Source organism: Myotis myotis, unplaced genomic scaffold (assembly GCF_014108235.1).
Source record: "Myotis myotis isolate mMyoMyo1 unplaced genomic scaffold, mMyoMyo1.p scaffold_m19_p_19, whole genome shotgun sequence".
Taxonomy (NCBI): Eukaryota; Metazoa; Chordata; class Mammalia; order Chiroptera; family Vespertilionidae; genus Myotis; species Myotis myotis.
Genome location: NW_023416323.1, coordinates 20,957,323 through 20,975,865, shown reverse-complemented (window position 1 = coordinate 20,975,865; position 18,543 = coordinate 20,957,323). Strand labels below are relative to the sequence as shown.

Below are 18,543 nucleotides of genomic sequence, written 5' to 3'. Positions count from 1 at the left end.
CTTTTGTTTTTAGGGCAGTGAAACTGTTCTGAATGACACTGTAATGGTGAATATGAGACATTACACATTTGTTGAATCCCAAAGAACTTCACAGTGTCCCTTACAGTGTGCAGATTTTTTAAAAAATGAAGAAACTGGGAGATTCCCAGGAAGGAATGCAGCATGTGGTCACAAAGAATGTAACTGTATTACAAATGTAGGAAACAACCTCGCTGAAGGGGGTGGGGAAAGGTGCTGACCTAGGGAAGCTTAGCAATGAGAGGAGTCTGTGAAACTACAGGTGAAATAACCCGTATAGAGCACTGTACTCTAACTGACAACTTGATTCCCACGGAAGTAGGTAGGAGTTAAGAATTTTGATACATGTGTGCTGGAAATGAACAGCGAAGTAGACAGTGCAGCAGATGACAGGAACAAGTTTTCCCACTGTGGGAAGGGAAGGGAAGGAGGTTAGAACGATCCACGTGATGACGGATTAGAATTGAAGACATCAACGTGAGCTCAGATTTAGCTTAATACAGTTACAGACGACGACATACAAAAATATTTACAGATAAGTGTATGCACACAGGTTAATATATACACATGTATTTCCTTGTTCTGTCAGCTGAGAGAATCAATGACGTGCCAGTAGCAGCAAGTACACCCAGGGCCCAGATCTCGATTTCTGATACCATTCTCAATAAAAGGAACCAGGGCTCCCTGGAGAAATGGCTGATTCTAGGACTGGGATAGGAAACACATCAGCTAGGCTTGTCGTGCCTGAAAGAAAGGACGCACTGAAATTTTTTAATTACCTTACAATGATGGGGTTTTCTAAAAGGACACAGAGCAACTGAAAGAGCTCATGATGGCCAAGGATGGAGCAATTTGAGCAACAAAATCAAGTAGTATTGCATTAAAACTGAAAGGGTAAAATCAAGATCCACGCGTCCACACTGATATAAATAAATGATGGAATAAGTGAATAAATGGGAGAGAAGAGACAGTTCTCCCATGCACAGAACTCGAGGCAGTTTGTGCAGACACTCTGCCTTCAAGGGGGAGGAGCATAGCACCACACTTTCTAAGTGGGGGCTGCACATACTGACTCCTTCCAAACAGTACAATATGGAAAGTTGGGGTGGGGCGGGGGGGGGGGGGATTAGTAACTGACAGTGAAGAACCCTGATGGTCAGTTGGAGAAGCCAAAGCCACCTCAGCCAGATGATCAAGGTCGACATCCAGTGATAAGTCAAGGTGACAGAATGTACCCTTGATTATGATGGGAGGAGAGTGGCACTTCACCTCTGTGGTCTTCCTCTCAGTAACCCACATCACGAGGTCAATGTCAAACAAATGCAGACTGAGGGGCATTCTACAAAGTACCTAATCAGTACACTTCAAAGCTGTGAAGGTCATCAAAAACCAGGGAAGTCTGAGAAGCTGTCACAGCCCAGAGGGACCAAAGGAGATGTGAGGGAGAAGAGTAATGTGGGATCTAAGAAAACCTGACTGAGGGATGGACTGTAGTTAGTAATCATACATCAATACTGGTTCATCAACTGTAACAAATGTACTACACAAATGCAAGATATTAATAATAGAAGAAGCTATATAGAAACTCTTTGTATTATCTTCCAAATTTCTCTGTAAATCTGAACCGGTTTAAAAAGTGAAGTTTATTTGCCCTGGCCAGTGTTGTCCAGTGGCTAGAGTGTTGGCCCACGCACTGAAGAGTCGAGGGTTCGATTCCTGGTCAAGGGCATGTACCTGGGTTACTGGTTCGATCCCCAGCCTGGTTGGGGTACGTGTGGGAGGCAACCAAGTGATGTGTCTCTCTCACACATCTATGTTTCGCTCCCTCTCCCCCGCTCTCCTTGCCTTTCCCACTCTCTATAAAGCAATGGAAAGAAAAAATATCCTTGGGTGAGGATTAACAACAAAAGGTGAAGTATATTTTAATGAACATATTTCAATAGTAAGTTAATAATAATTTTTTAAAAAACACAACACACTTCTTGGGTGATTCTGACATGCAGGCAAGTTTGTCGTTACACTTGAGCAGGCATCAGCACCCCCTGGAGAAAACCCAGCCTGCCGGGCCCACCCCATGGTGCTGCCATCACTCCCAAGACCAGGCTTTGAGAAGCAGAGTCCAGACAAGCCAGGTATCCTCCATCACCAGGCAGTTCCCCACCCCCAGGCGTGAGACGTCTCCCTCAAGCCCTGGACTTGAACAGTGATGAAGGCCTGAAAATCTTGTTGAGCTCAGCATTTCTGCTGGGGGCACAGGATGGAGCCCCATCTCAAAAACAACCTCACTGGGCTGCAATGATGTGGGCGGAAGGGTACAAGGAAACACGGAGAAGGATTTACTCTGTGCTAAGCATTACTGGACCTTTCATTTTGTTTCTGGCAAGGAAGGGAAAGAAGTCACGATGGAGGCTGCAGGGCTGCATCCCAACCAGAAGCTGGTCCCTTGAGGCCAAACCTGGCCCTCTTAGGAAAATTACTGTGGACAGAATGGACTCGTCCTGGTTGCTTATCCTCAGAGAGCAGGATCGAATGACATACATATTTAAAGGACCCACGATAAAAGTAAATAAGGAATAAATGGTAGCTTTTGTTTTCTAATCATCACGGCTCGGCTCAACATAAAAGTATTTCAATGATCCTCTCTCTCCAGCAACACTGTAAGCACTTTGAGGGCAGGGCCACTGCAACACACAACGCAGACCAGCATAACACCTGTGCACCGGAAGTCCACGGGAATTGTTCCTTGGCCTCTGGAGCCCTGGGTCCGCCTCTGGGTAGACTCAGATCCTTAACTAGCATCGGGGATCCTGGAAGCTCAAGAACCAAGCCAAAGGCAGAGACCAGGAAGTGCTTTACCCGACCCCTCCTCGGGAATGCTGCCCCCCCCCCAGGAGAGTGCCCAGCCTGGAAGGGGCACCCAGGTAGCGGTGCCTGTGTCCTCCCCACTGCCCCGAAGCTGCCTAGTGTTATACTTTTCCATCACTCCAAGCAACTGGGCTTTGTCAAACACCACGATGCCAGGAAAGTGATTCAATGAACTCTGGAAAGTAAACTCGAGCATCTAATTAAAAGACTTCTGTAGCCGAAACCGGTTCGGCTCAATGGATAGAGCGTCGGCCTGCGGACTGAGAGGTCCCAGGTTCGATTCCGGCCAAGGGCATGTACCTGGGTTGCGGGCACATCCCCAGTAGGAGATGTGCAGGAGGCAGCTGATCGATGTTTCTCTCTCATCGATGTTTCTAACTCTCTATCTCTCTCCCTTCCTCTCTGTAAAAAATCAATAAAATATATATATTTTTTTAAAAAAAAAGACTTCTGTAAAGGGAGATGTGTCTTCAGGGGTAACCTCAAAACCTTCAGCTCCTCAGAGGGGCTTTCTAATTGGGGCTGGCCACGGTTTCTGCAGCAGCCCAGGCAGATCCTCGGGGCGGTCCTGGGGGCGGAGGTGAGCGCATGACAGCCCGGGGGAAGTCAGAACCTTAGGGCGCTGGTACATCAATGCTTTCCAGGGCTGGGAACGGTTTGAATAAAATCCTCCCGCACCCCAACCAAACTGAGCTTCTAATTAACAGTTATATCAAGGAGGAGGACGGGAGGGTTCCCTGTGTTGAGCTCTCTACTGGTATGTTGCCTCTAAATTTCTCAGCGCTCTGATGAAATCACCATGAGTCCATTTTGCAGATAAGGAAAAGTGAATAATGTGCTGGAAGCCACAGAGGTCTTGAGTGGTAAAGCCAGGATAGGAGATAGCTGTCTCTCATTGGATTCATTCATTCACTCAAAATCTATTATCACCTCCCTATGGACTATCATACTAGATCGGTGATGGCGAACCTTTTGAGCTCGGCATGTCAGCATTTTGAAAAACCCTAACTTAACTCTGGTGCCGTGTCACATATAGAAATTTTTTGACATTTGCAACCATAACAAAACAAAGACATATTTTTGATGTTTATTTTATATATTTAAATGCCATTTAACAAAGAAAAATCAACCAAGAAAATGCGTTCGCGTGTCACCTCTGACACGCGTGTCATAGGTTCGCCATCACTGTACTAGATGATGGATACCCAAAAAACATTGAAAAAATAAGATGCCTGCCCTCACGGAGCTTGCTTGGTGGGGGCGGTGAAAAATAAAAAAGTAAATCAATACTGCATTAGATCCTGTTTCTGATTGTAAGTGGCTACAACGGGCCCTGTGTTTTAGGAGACCCAGAGGAAAGTCACCCCAGAGCCCAACAGGCTAACTTCACACAGAGCTGCCCTCAAGCCTCTCCCCTTCTGGGGTATTGAACCTTTGAAAAGACTGCAGCAAGCTGGCAGGGAAGGCACCACGGGAAAGAGAACATTCCAGAAGCATGGAAGTCTAGGGCTTTGCAGCCAGACAGCCCTATGTTTGCTAATTCGGAGAAGCTAAGAAGTCACATGAGCTTCCGAAGCATTCGTGTCCTTGATTATTAGATAGTCAATAGTACCCGCTTTTCAGGTTGTTGAGATATTTCAATTAAAGAACTGATATGGGATGTAACAAGTGCCCAGCTCATCCTAGGCATTCTGTAAGTTTTAGCTGAAGGACACTAAGTCATTTCACAAAAGAGGAATTAATTGGTGAGTCCTCAAAGCCTGACATGCCTGCTCCCAGGCCACACCCTCCCTCTAAGCCTGAGGCACAGGCACAGGCCATGCAATGGGGCATTCCAGGCACAGGGGACTGACCGCCCTGCTGAGCTGGAAGTGAGGGTGAACCCAGTGACAGGCCAGCGTTCAGGCCTCCCCATTCCCTCTCGTAAGCTGTAAGGCTGGTGGCTCAATATCCACTCTGTGCCCCCCACTTCCCACGTGAGGAATGGGAGAAACCATTCCTGCCTCACAGAATTGTTGTGAAGTAAAAGGAATGGTGTGTGCTGCACTTCTGCGACATAGGAAACCCTCAGTCTTGCTCCCTCCTTCCTTCTATTCCCTTCGAACCTTCTCACACACCTTCCTTCAGAATACAAAGGACTATCTGCCATTAAGAAGGCTCCGTAACATCAGGCTCTGACACAGACCCTCTGCTCCAAATACACAGGTAAATACTGGGCTCACCAACAAGATCATAGTCTGTGTGTCTGAGGGAGAACATCAACACAAAGCAGGAAGTGAGGCTGAGAGCTGGAGTGGTGGCCAAGAGGTAGATTCAGGGGCAGCAGAGAGCAAATTTCCCATGGAAGATGGTAGAGGGGACCCAGGCCCATGGCCTGACACTAGGGGGTGGTGTGAGGCCCCACCATGAAAGCACAACCATAATACCTACCCCTGTGCTGCCCAAGGCGAAGGCTTTATCTGGGCCAGGTGGAGGCAAACACAACTATGAGAGAGGAGGAGGGGGAGGGGGGGGAAAGAGGGGAGAGGGGAGGGGGAGGGGGAGAGGAAGGGAAAGGAGAAGGAGGAGAAGAAGGAGAAGGAGAAGGAAAAAAAGCAAAGAAAAGCAAAACACTTCCTTCATGAAATGAGCCTGTGCACCAAAATTCCAAACATGAAGCTATCTAAGGCTCAGAAACCTAGCCAACAAAACCAACACTTGTGACATGAATTATTCCAAATAAAATAAAGTGAATATCATAAAACAATCTGATAAGGACTTTAAAATAGGAATGTGTAGAACACACAAAATGATAGATGCAAGGAAAACATTCCTTTAAGATAAATAAGGAATTCTCACACTAATACAGACAGAAAGGAAACAAGAACAGGGTAAGGTAAAGAATTAATTAAAAACCAAACAAATGGGGCCAAATATATATATATATATATATATATATATATATATATATTTGCATATCACAGATAAAAGACAAAGATCCCCAAATTGCAAATAAACACTGAAGACAAAAGGACCAAAATGTCCTCCAAGAAAAAATGACCAGAAAACATGGACAGACATTCTTATTAAACATAAGAAAAGATTTCAACTTCACTCAATAATGCAAATTAAAAATCATAGGAAAAGAAATGAAGATTAAAACTATACCGAGATACCATTTTACCCACCAGCTTGGCAAAAGTTCAAAATCTTGACACGATACTCATCTAGAGAGGATGCGGGGAGTCAGGCATTCTCTTAATTGTGGGTAGAATGCAAAATGGTACAACTGCTAAGGAAGGAAATTTGGCAATATTTAACAAAACTGCTATACACTTATCCTGAACCCAGCAATCCCACTTGTAGAAATTTAACATGAAAATATGCTTCAGGCAGTATAAAATATATATGTGCATAATTTACGCTGCAAAATATGGGGAGGGGGAAAAGTGAGGAAGTGGTCAAAAGAATAACCAGTCAAAAGGACATAAGAGGCAGCTCCAAGGAGCTCCCACTAGCAAACTCTGGGATAATTTGAACATATAAATAAGTAAGGGCAGTAAATGGATCATAAACTGTTGCATAAAATAAAAATCCTCAAGTCTGCACTGACAATAGATGAGATGACAGACAGACAGACAGACTGACTGACAAATGATGGATGGATAAGAGAGAGCAATATCATATTAAGTATTTCAGTGAAGATGAATAACTTTAATCTTCAGACTATATCAGACAAACCCAAAGTGAGGGACACTATGTAAAATAACTGACCTGTAGTCTTCAAAAATGTCAGAGTCATTAAAGACAATGGAAGACTGAGAAATTGTGCCAGATTAAAGGAGACTAGAGACATGACAACTAAAGTGATCACAGGATTCTGGACTGAACTCTATATTGGAGGGAAAAATTATCTAAAGGACATCATTGACATAATAGAAAAAATTGAAATATGGACCATAGATTAAATAAAAGTATTAGTCAATGCCAATTTCTTGAAGTTTATAACTGTACTATGTTGAGTTATGAGAATATTCTTTTTCTTAGAAAATACCCTTACTAAGTACTAAGGGGTAAAGATGCATGACATACACAATCTACACTCAAATGGTTAAGAAAAACAATAACTTATATACTCAAACGGTTCAGAGAGAGAATAATCATTTGTATAATTATTTGTATATAAAATATGTTTATGTATATATGTATGAGTATATTTCCACACACATGTACATATGCACACACAGAAAAACAGCAAACATGGCATAATGTTAAAAACTGGTAGATTGGAAAAGGATTTCTTTACAATGTTTTCTGTAAATTTGAAATTATTTCAAAGCAAAAGGTTAAATAGATTTAAAAACAAATATTCTGCAAATAAGAATCAAATTAAAATTCAATACAAGGGATAATTTTAGGAAAGGAATATTTGAAGAGGTAAGAGCTAAATATTTTCCAGAAGTTATAAAAAAAGACAGGTTCTTAGCACTTTGAGCATGAAGCAGGATAAAAGACAAATGATAATAAAACTGCACAATGTCATCGGGGAAAAAACGATCTTAAAATATAGCATGGAGAGAAAAAATTATCTAAAAGGAATGGCAGGCTAATAGCAAAAGCAATAACAGAGGGCTAAAAAAATGAACTATCATCAAAATGCTGAGAGAAAATAACTATAAAATTCTTCAACCAAAAATTTCATACCCAACTAAAACAGCATTTAAAGGTCCAAGTAAATGGGCATTTTCAGACATCCCACCAGTATGAGAATTTATCTATGGCAGCCTCTAAAAGAATTATAAAGAAAAACTTCAGCAAATCAAAAAATTAATTCACAGAAAGACAAAAGAAAAAAATAAGTTTTACAAATTTAGTAAATATAATTACTGGCTGCAAAAAATAATAAAAATAATGTTTGGTGTTTAACAACACTGGGAAGACAAAACAAAATGAATATGTATAGAGAGAAGTTAAAGTAAAAAAGAGTCCTCCTTGCTATCCTATATAACAGTGATGGCGAACCCTTTGAGCTCGGCGTGTCAGCATTTTGAAAAACCCTAACTTAACTCTGGTGCCGTGTCACATATAGAATTTTTTTGATATTTGAAACCATAGTAAAACAAAGACTTATATTTTTGATATTTATTTTATATATTTAAATGCCATTTAACAAAGAAAAATCAACCAAAAAAATGAGTTCACGTTTCACCTCTGACACGCGTGTCATAGGTTCGCCATCACTGCTATATAATAAAAGCCTAATATGCTAAGTGTCCAGTCGTCCCGTCGGCCATTCAACCAATCAAAGTGTAATATGCTAATGATATGCTAAGGCCACTTAACTGCATGCTATGACCTGCTCTGACCACCAGGGGGCAGACAGTTGACCAGTCGCTATGACATGCATGCACTCACCACCAGGGGGCAGACGCTCCACCCAGTAGGTTAGCCTGCTGCTGGGTCCAGCCAATCAGGACTGAGCGAGATGGGCTGGACATGCCCTGGAGCCCTCCCGCAGTCCCTCTCCGGCTGGCCAACCTCCCATATCCCTCCCCGGCCCTGATCGTGCACTGTTGGGGTCCCTCAGCCTGGCCTGCGCCCTCTCACAATCCGGGACCCCTCGGGGGATATCGGAGAGCTGGTTTCGGCCCAATCCCACAGGCCAAGCCGAGGGACCCCACTGGTGCACGAATTCATGCACGAGGCCTCTAGTACTCAATAGGAGGACATCAAATTTATTAGAAAAAAATTACAGTTAAGTATGTATGCTGAAAGTTAAGAATAAAAATACAATCTATACCCAGCTTTTAAAACAGCCCAGGGAGAGAGAATATATAAAACATGTCAACTCAATAAAAAAGCATAAAAAGGTCAGGGGGTAGGGACGGGAGAGGGAGCAGGGAAATAGAATGATAAAAATAAAATGCAAAATAGGAGAGAAAAATCAAAATAGTATATTAATAAATCATTCATCTGAATAGATTAAACTCATTTATTAAAAGATAGAGATGATAAGATTGGACAATAATAAAGGATCCAAGTGTGTTGAAGATTCCCTAAGGAGAGACTCTTAAAGGCAGAAAAGGGCATCGTAACTCAGGCAGTGGGGGAAAGAAACCTGCCCAATGCGCCAAGAAATGACAGAATGACTCCAAAATTGTTAAGAAATGGTATATGGCTGTCCATGTGCAGCAAGAAAAGCTGTGTCAGGAAATACACTGCACTTGGTAGGATACACAAGCACAAAAGCAAACCTGTTATCTAAGAGACAAGAGGAAGCTGCCCTGGGACTAGGAGGGCAGGAGGTAAAGGGCTGAAGGAGGCCACAGAGGACGGGACAGACAAGGGACAGGTCACAGGACACTTCTGCCACGTAACAGCAGTTTCAGGAGACAGGCCACTCTACACAGGGCTCAGAGTCCGTGCTCATGTACCACCAAGAACATGTCACACCCCCAGGCACAGAAGAGCACCAAGCTTCCTCAGGACAGGGAAGAGAGGAGAAAAAGCTTAGACAGAGGATGCTATCCTCAGTTGAGGGATGTGTTATCCTGCTGGTTCCACATGTACAAAGTATTTATTTTATTATCATGGGCAACTGGGCTAGGAGCCATCCGCACATGCCCAGAATAATCCGAAATGGTGACTTGCAGGGCCGGTACAGCATCAACCTCAAAGTCCTTTCTCTCAATTGCTCGCCATAATGCAACAATTCTATTTTGTTGGGTGCTTACTGTGTGATTCACATTGCTTACCTCATTCAACCCTAATAAAAACCCTGTAGGGCACTATTTTATCTCAATTTTACAAAAGAGAAAAGCAAAACTCAAAGTCATGCCACGAGAAAGTGCCAGGGAAGGGTCCACACCAGCATCTCTAAACTTGATGTTAACTTGACTCACGCATCAAGACTCTGAAACCTAACCTGGTCTCAGGCCATCCCCCTGGTGTTGGCGCTGAGGGATCTTTTGCTTTTCTCCCTAAGATCCCAACCTTTGCTGAAAAAGAATGAAAATTTAAGTCATTACACCTGGCTCTGGTGTCACGTGACACTGTTACCAAGCCACGCTCATTTCCCGGCATTAGCATCATTTATACACCTGCCTGACGCCCCCCATTAGATGGTGGGCTCTTTGGGGACAAGACTGAGAGTTGTTCACTTTTGTATCTGAAGCACTGAGCCCAGTGCCCAGAAGATAGAAACTACTAACAAACTGTTCATCAAGTGAATGAATAGGCGAATAACGAATGGAGGAAACTGCCAAGATTGGTGTGACTCAGTTGGCTGAGCATCATCCTGTGCACCAAAAGGTCACCAGTTCAATTCCCAGTCAGAGCACATGCCCAGATTTCGGGTTCTGTCCCTGGTCAGGGTGTGTGTGGAAGGCCACTGATCAATGTTTCTCTCTCACATCTATGTTTCTCCCCCTTTCCCTTCCTTTCTCTCTCAAATCAATAAAAATATTTTTTAAATCGAGGAAACTGACTCATACTGTGTGCAACCTCATTGTACCATGTACCAACCTCGTAATTAACTCTCCTGAGGTTGGCCATTTTGTATTCATTTCTCAATGTGTTGATGACACTGCCAAACCTTTGTATTGGTTACATGTAAGAAAACACTGGTTTCCTAAATCAGGTTGATCTCACACCTAGATGACGCTGTGCTCATATCGCACCTGGCCTTCCTGCCTCACAACAGCTGAGTGAGATCTCACCTCTCAAAGATGCCCCGGGAGCGAACACAGTGTGAGCGCTATGAAGTTTCCTTCCCTTGAGAAGAAAATAGTAACACCTTCGGTGGTTTCAGCTATTAGAACACAAAAGGGAGAAGTCAAGATCCCAGAGACATTCTCTCTCCTAGAACGCTCTTCCTCTCTTGCCCTCATCCTCCTCACTGCAGCTCCGCTGTTGCCTGCTTAGGAATTCTTCCAGAACAGCTCACCCCTCTTCTGGTGGCTGTTTTTAACAGCCTTTACATTACAGGTAATCATTCTGCAGGATAATTATCTTGCAAATCCTGACATACCTTTTCTCACCTGTCTGACTCCCTCCTCAACTTCAGACAGATTCTTAAAAGCAGGGGCTATGTTAGTCATTCCTCTATCTTCATTAACAGTGCAGCCCAGCACACAGAAGGGGCCCCATCGCTGCTGAATAAATAAGTGAGCAGATAAACAAGTAAGTGCTACATGTACAATGGAGGGCCTACAGAGGTTCCTACCTCAGAACCAAAAAAGGCCACATGAGAGTGAGAAGCTGGAAAGCAGGATAAGGAAAGTGCAGTGAATCAGCTCCTAGTCCCATAAAAAGACCAAGAGCCAGGCGTTTTCCTTCCTGTCCATTCTTCTCAGCCTTCCAGTCCTGGTCACTGTCTTAGGAAGAAGATACAATTCGCAGACAGAAGTGGGGACTGGGACCACCCTGAGGGTTGGGTGAAGACGAGCTTAAAAAAGCAAGAAAAGACCCATTGGGTTTAGGGTTTTCCAGCTGCAGTTCTTAGAAGAGAGATAGCTCTTGTGCCTGAGAACCGTTCCCTAGTCTGTGGTTGACTCACCAAAGATCCCTAAAGCATGACCAACCGTTCTGGGTGTGTAACAAGAGGGGAAGTGAGAGGGTGCAAAGTTTACATGTCAAGACCATTTTTTCTGGCCTGGCCGGTGTGGCTCAGTGATTGAGTGATGACTAATGAACCAGGAGGTTAAGGTTCAATCCCCAGTCAGGGCACATGCCCAGGTTGCGGGCTCAATCCCCAGTGGGGGGCGTGAAGGAGGCAGCTGATCAATGATTCTCTCTCACCTTTGATGTTTCTTTCTAGTTCTCTCTCCCTCTCCCTTCCTCTCTCTGAAATCAATTTGGAAAAAACATATTTTAAAAACAAGGCCCTTTTTCTGTCTCAGCATATCAGATTCAGCAGCTGGGACAGCAGCTTCTTTCAACAGGAGCCAGCTGGGTGGTCAGGATCTTTAGAGGTGGGAGAAGGGAATAGAAGTTGGGGGAAAAAACAAGTCACTCCACCTACTTATGTCATGAGAGTTCATAGTGCCTAACCTGCACCTGAACTCTGTTTCATGGCTGCTCATTGTCCCAGACCTTAACTGTCACCTTATACAGAATCCCTGATCTCAGGGCTGAATTCAACAGCAAAGCTCAAATTTGCAGGTAGATTTTTAAAATCTTACTTAGCCATGTTAGCCATCATCGAGCATGTTATCATTATGCCTCCTAAGATAATTCACACACTACAAATTTCAAGAAAGTTTAGGTTCGAGGATTATTTAGAATTGCTGAGAGTGACGACCATACATCTTCTGATGTTTATTGTCAGGCAGCTAAACAGCAGAGCAAAGCATGAATTTAAAATGCAAAAGAGATTGATTAAAAGGACTGTTTTCCACAGGTTAGATGTCTCCTGTGTTATAACCATTCAAGGCCATGGCAACCCTCAAAACACTCCTAGGCCAGAATCCTTGGCTCAGACAGAAAGATCCCCTAGGGCAGCGGTTCTCAACCTGTGGGTCGCGACCCCTTTGGCAGTCGAACGACCCTTTCACAGGGGTCGCCTAAGACCATCCTGCATATCAGATATTTATATTACGATTCATAACAGTAGCAACATTACAGTTATGAAGTAGCAACGAAAATACTTTTATGGTTGGGTCACAACATGAGGAACTGTATTTAAAGGGCCAGAAGATTGAGAACCACTGCCTTAGGGTCTTCAAAGTATAAAGCAACCCCATTGAAAATTCCTTTTCTCATCTCTTCTTGCCTCTCCTCTACTCACAAACTCTACCTTCTGACCTTGTCCTGCTCTCCAAACTGAACTCCCTCTCCTGCCCCTGAAATACCCTAATTTCCAGGGCTGTCCCAGGTTCTCTAAAACACTCTGCACTTTCCTGCTTCTGGACCTTTTGCTTCAGCTGGCCCCCGGGCCCAGAATGCTATTGCCATCTACCTTCACACAGCAAGTCCTCGGGGCCACCTGCACTGCTTCTCCTCCAGACAGCTGTCTCTTTCTCCCCAAGTGCCCAGGAACGGGGCACCCCTGGGCCCCTGAGGCAGTCTGTCCGGGCCCTTCCCGAGTTCCCAGCACACTCAGCTCTGCAGCTGGTCATTTGGGACCAGCTGATCCCTTAATTAGCTTAATGAGCTACAAGTTCTTTGGAAGCGAGGCTAGTCCTCTCTCTGTCCCCAGTTGCCAGCACACAGTGGGAGCAAAGTAAACGCCTCTTGGACTGTATTGTAAGGGGAGGGGAGGGGGGATGGCAGAAATGATCTCAAAAGGCTAAGGGAAGGGAAGGGGTTCCAACCACACGGCGGTTCTCCTCGCGCGTCCAGGTAACAGCAGCAGGTAAGAGTATGGGCCTGGAGCTAGACCACTAGATCTGAATCCTGGAATAGTCACCTGCCAACTGACAGACCACAGCACAGGCGGGTTACTTGCCTCCATGTGCCTCAGTTTCCTTATCTGTAAAATAAAGAGAGAAAGAGACCCTACCTCCTAGGACAAGCTGAGTTACTATGCTCAGAACAAGGCATGGCTCATGGCACAGGCTCAATAAATAAATGCTGGCTTTTTTTGACATGGGTATGGAAATTCTTTATTTATTTGTCTTTTCCTTATTTATTTGCTTTCTTCCCTAAATTGTGAGCATCTTGTCTCATTCATGGTTCTATTCCCAGGGCAAGGCACACAGTGGCTCACTTCTAGATGCACAGTGCTGGCTTCTAGCAGTCACTAAATGTTTGATGAAGAAAGCATAAATGGAGCTTATTGGCGACGTCACATATTTTACACAAATATTCTTAATAAAATACACTTCTTACCATCCAGAACATTTCCCCTTCTCTTTGCCTGACCAAACTCTTCTCATCTTTCAGGCCTCGGGTTAGATGTGGGCCTCTACCACCTGGAAGTCCTTACTCTAACCTCCCAATTCTAGTGGGTTCTGCACTCATGCAGGGCACTCGCACGCACATCACAGTGTGCAGTAAAGTTCAGCCACTTTCTCAGGTTTTCCCAATAGAGTGTGAGCTGGGCAAGGACAGCAACCATCTCTTACACACGTCCATGGCCTCGGCACCCAACACCATGCCTGGCACACACGGGTACTCAGTAAACCTGTGGCCAATTGTTTCTCTTTCACCACCAAGTGCCAGGGAGGAGTAACTGGTGGGAAGGCAGACCAGCAATGGGACACTGCGTTTAAACTCCAGGAGATCAGCACAGATCCACTCCTCACCAGTGTGAAGAAGTGCAAGAGAATCGAGAAAGAGGCCAAAGGTGGGAAAAACCACCTGACTTCTTTTTTACAGAAGAATTAAGAATTATCTTGGAGACGGGAACCTCCAACCCAGTATCACTGTCGCCAAGATGGCAGGTGGAAGACTCAAGACTGACTTCCGTCGAGGATAGAAGTGACAGGGTCAGTCGTCTCACTGCCCAGACGTGGGGCCTCTTGAATTCACTTTGCTGGTTTACTTAAGCCAGTGGTTCTCAACCTTGGCTGCACATTAGAATCACCTGGGAATCTTTTTTTAAAAAAAAATATTTTATTGATTTTTCACAGAGATGAAGGGAGAGGGACAGAGAGCCAGAAACATCGATGAGAGAGAAGCATCAACCAACTGCCTCCTGCACACCCCCCACTCGGGATGTGCCCACAACCAAGGTACATGCCCTTGACCGGAATCGACACCGGGACCCTCCAGTCCACAGGCTGACGCTCTATCCGCTGAGCCCAACTGGTCAGGGCTGGAAATCTTTTTAAAATCCTGATTTCTGGGCCTCATCCTCCAAAAATTCTGTTTCTTTGTTATGGGGTGGGGCCACAACATTAGTAACAAAGAAACAGAATTTCCGGAGGATGAGGCCCAGAAATCAGGATTTTAAAAAGATTCCCAGGTGATTCTCATGTGCAGCCAAGGTTGAGAACCACTGACTTAAGCAGAATAAGAATTAATATCCTAGTATTGATGACAAAGCAACAGGGCACATGGTGGTAGGGTAAGAAAGCAAGTCTCTGAGGAAAGCAAGGACCTCCATAAGCAGCACGGTCTAAGAAAGCAGGGGGCGGGGGGTGGGGAGGGGGGCAGGGGTGTAGAAATTAACATTCTCTCAGCACTGACATGAGCGGGGACCCATCATTTAACCCCTGGTGGTAAGTACTGTTATTCCCATAGTACGGAGGGGACGGCTGAGGCTCCAGAGCCCGTGAGACCTGCCCAGTCAGGACTCAGCCAGAGGCAGTTTGCACTTGAATTCAAAGCCCACACTCGCGCCTTCCAGTTTCTTCCTCACCATGCTGCCTCCAAAGTTCATGGAAAGTTTTTGTTTGTTTTTGTTTTCACAGCAAATTTTAAAGAGAAATCTCAAAATCCTTTCTGTAGCTGGGACATCTACTAAGAAATCCATTGCATTTCCTCTTCGTCACGAGGGACTACACTAAGTCCAGAAAATACCACCCGAATGAATGCACTCTGCTGCACATGATCCCGCACAGCCCTTGATGGAGCGCAGCGTGTGTGCCGGGGCGGGGCTGGGGGGGTGGCGGAATGAACCCAGGAGCTTAATTAAGAGCTGGCGAGACTGTGTGAATATTAAGGGTGGAGAAGCGTAGCAAGTCGGGCCTTCGTGGCAGATGGTGAAAACAACTCTCAGATGAGACGGGAAAGGGAATCCTTCAGCTGCTGCAAAGAGCGCTGACAAAACACTAGCTCTCCATGACACGTTACAGGAGCAGGGAGCGCAACGTGAGCTGGCAAGACAAGCACAGGTGGGAGGGGGGACACCGAGACAGTGAGGGGAGCATTTAGCAGGTATGAGGAGAATTCACGGGGGGCCTCAGGACCCACATGTGAAGCAGGAAAGGCTTCTGGATTCCTCTTCTGTCCATTCATTCATTCACTCCTTCATTTGGCGGGTATTTCTTAAGCACCTACTCTGTGCCTGGCACTGTTAGGTGCAGGAGATACAACTGTGTGGGAAAACAGAGACCATGCCTGCCCCAGTGGAGCTCATGGCCTAGTGAGGGAGGCAGAGATTATGCAGGTAACCAGGTTGTGACCATTTCAAACGGGAGTGAGTGCTGTCAGTGAAGTAACATGGTTCCACGTGTGCAAACGAAACTGGAGGCTGACCAAAAGGGGGTCAGGGAAGGTTTCTGCGGGGGAATCACTGCTTGAGGGAGCCATGAAGGATGAGGAGGTGAAGTACTCACAGGTGGGCTGGAGGGGAAGCGGACACAGGGAAACGGTGTGGGGAAGGGTGGGAGGCAGACCTGGAGAGTGCGGGCTGCATGAAGGCTTCCTTACCCCTTCCAGAGAGAATCTAAAACACTGTCCTGGCTCCATCTGTCTGGTTCTTCAGCCATGAGAACCCTGACAGCACAGGGAATTCCCCGCAGCTTCAGCCTCCCCTGGGTGGGTGGTCGGGAACTGGCTGGGCTCCCATAGTCTTTGTGACCTGGTGTCACACACCCACATGCTGACCCAGGCTAGTGGCCCTGTGCATGCTGTCATCTGTCATCCCACCGCCCCTGCCTCTTTCCTCATTTATTCTGGCTCATTCTATCAGACTCAGCTTGCATATCACCTCCTCCAAGGAGCCCATTCCTAACTCCCTCCCAAGGTGGCTTAGGACTCTGCCCGCAGCTCCCTCCGTGTCTTCTGCATATCTCCATGATGGCATAAGACATTTCCATGATTTGTCTGAACAGTTTCTGGTCAGCTGCCCGGTGAGTACTGGTTGAGTTAACATATATAACAAGGGATAATATGCACAATATGTAAAGTGCTCTAAAAATCAAATAGGAAACTACAAAGACCCAGGTAGAAAAGTGGGCAAAGGACTGAAATAACAATAGCTAATATTTATCCAATGTCTACCATATGCCAAGTAATATGCTAAGGGCTTTTTATGAATGAAACCACTTATACTTTACCCCAACCCCATAAGGTATGAATATATCTGCATCTTATGAATGAACAACTTGGCCCAGAGAAGCTAAGCAATTTGCCTGAAGCAACATGGCCAAATGCCCTTGTCCACCCATCATACTCAGTGACACCTTCTCTACACTTGGCCTGACTATGCTTGGGCCACTCCCAGGGAAAGAAACACAGCGGCAGGAACATGAGAAGATGCTCACCCTCGTCTGCAAACTAAAATCAAAACAGCAGAGGCTGGGAGAGCATGATGATGACTGGCAATGCCAGGGCTGTCAAGAGTGTGCGTCCTGGGAGGCAGCCTAAATGCCCATCAGAGGGAGGCCCCGTTACCTGCACACTACAAAACCCTGGCCGCTAAAAGGGGGAAGCAGATCCACACGCCTGACACAGACAGGTTTCTGAGTTTAAAGCGAGATGTTCTCACCACCTCCGACCTTTACTCAGATGTCACCTTCTCAGTGGAGGCCTTGGTTTCCTACCTGTGCGCATGTGTGTGTATGTCTTTTCATCTAAGGCCCAGAGAAAAATCACTCAAGACCGGAGGGTCCACCTCCCTGGAATGCTAAGTCAGCATCTTTGGAACCATGGAAGGTGTTTCAAAGGAAGGCTGCCAGGACTTCCTCAGGACCCAGGGAAAGGGTGCTGATTTGAACCTACATCCTGGAAGTGCCCTTTTTCCTGTATAACATGGTTCACAGACCTCTGACGGCGTCAGCATCGCCAGACCTGACACCACATCACAACTCCTCCCCTTGGTGTTCTGTGTCAACTCTGAGCCTCAGTTTCCCCACCTAGAAACAAGACCATTCGTAGCTAACCCCGTTATGATGCTACGTAGTTAAGTTGCTAAATCCGAAAACCACTGAGGAGATGACATAGTATCCAGACAGCAGACACAAAGAACGAGGCTTAGACTTTGGAAGGAGTTCAGCATCACCATAATCACCGGGGTGGGGGTGGGGGACAAGCTGTGAGTCTGGGGGTTCACCCCAATGGAAAGGAGAAGCTTTTCACTAATGGTGGCAAACTGATTTTCAGTATTGTTTGGCAACCCTCTGCAGACCCTTACTGCTTGCACCTGGGGGTGGACTTCTCCACACCCCACTTGCTTTGGTTTACCACTGATGATGAATGGCAACTTGGAAACAGTTCCTAAGGTGTTTTCTTTTCTTTTCTTTTTGGATGTGTGTGTGTGTGTGTGTGTATGTGTGTGCTGTTTGTTTGTTTGTGTTTTACGTACTTGAGAGAAGAAAACAGTATCTGAGCTGGCAGGGAAAGGAATTAGTCCATTTCCGAATCTTGACAGTGGTTAAGATTCCATCTGCCTCTTCTGGATGCCAAAATCAAACCCCGGATCAGGGAACCAATCGGGAGCATGGATTTTCCCCTTGGACCTGCCACGGGTCAAGTTCGCAGTCAGATTTTCCATCACAGCCTGGCACTTTCCACTCAGAGGTGGTGGCCAAGTTGGACCGGTCTTCACGTTACCACATAAAAGGGTTTCATTAGCACAAGTCATTTACTTGCCACACATTGAAAGACAAAACATAACAACCCCTTAGGTTTTTGTTGTTGTTATTGGTTTGGAAAATGACCCACTTTTGAAAAAGAAAAAGGTTGGTCAAAATCTGTTGGCTTGGGAGTGGGTGTTTGAACTGTGTTAAAAGAACAGCTGTGCCCAGGGAAACAAATACCTGTGTTAACAAGAGGCCGCAGCGTGGACACCCT

At 45.5% G+C, this 18,543-nt stretch overlaps 1 protein-coding gene across 1 annotated transcript in view; it reads right to left on the bottom strand.

Annotated features, from left to right (window-relative positions):
- The window catches only part of CDYL2 (chromodomain Y like 2), a 155,087-nt gene that overhangs the window by 30,202 nt on the left and 106,342 nt on the right, over positions 1-18,543 (bottom strand). The gene's annotated exons all lie outside the window — the stretch shown is intronic.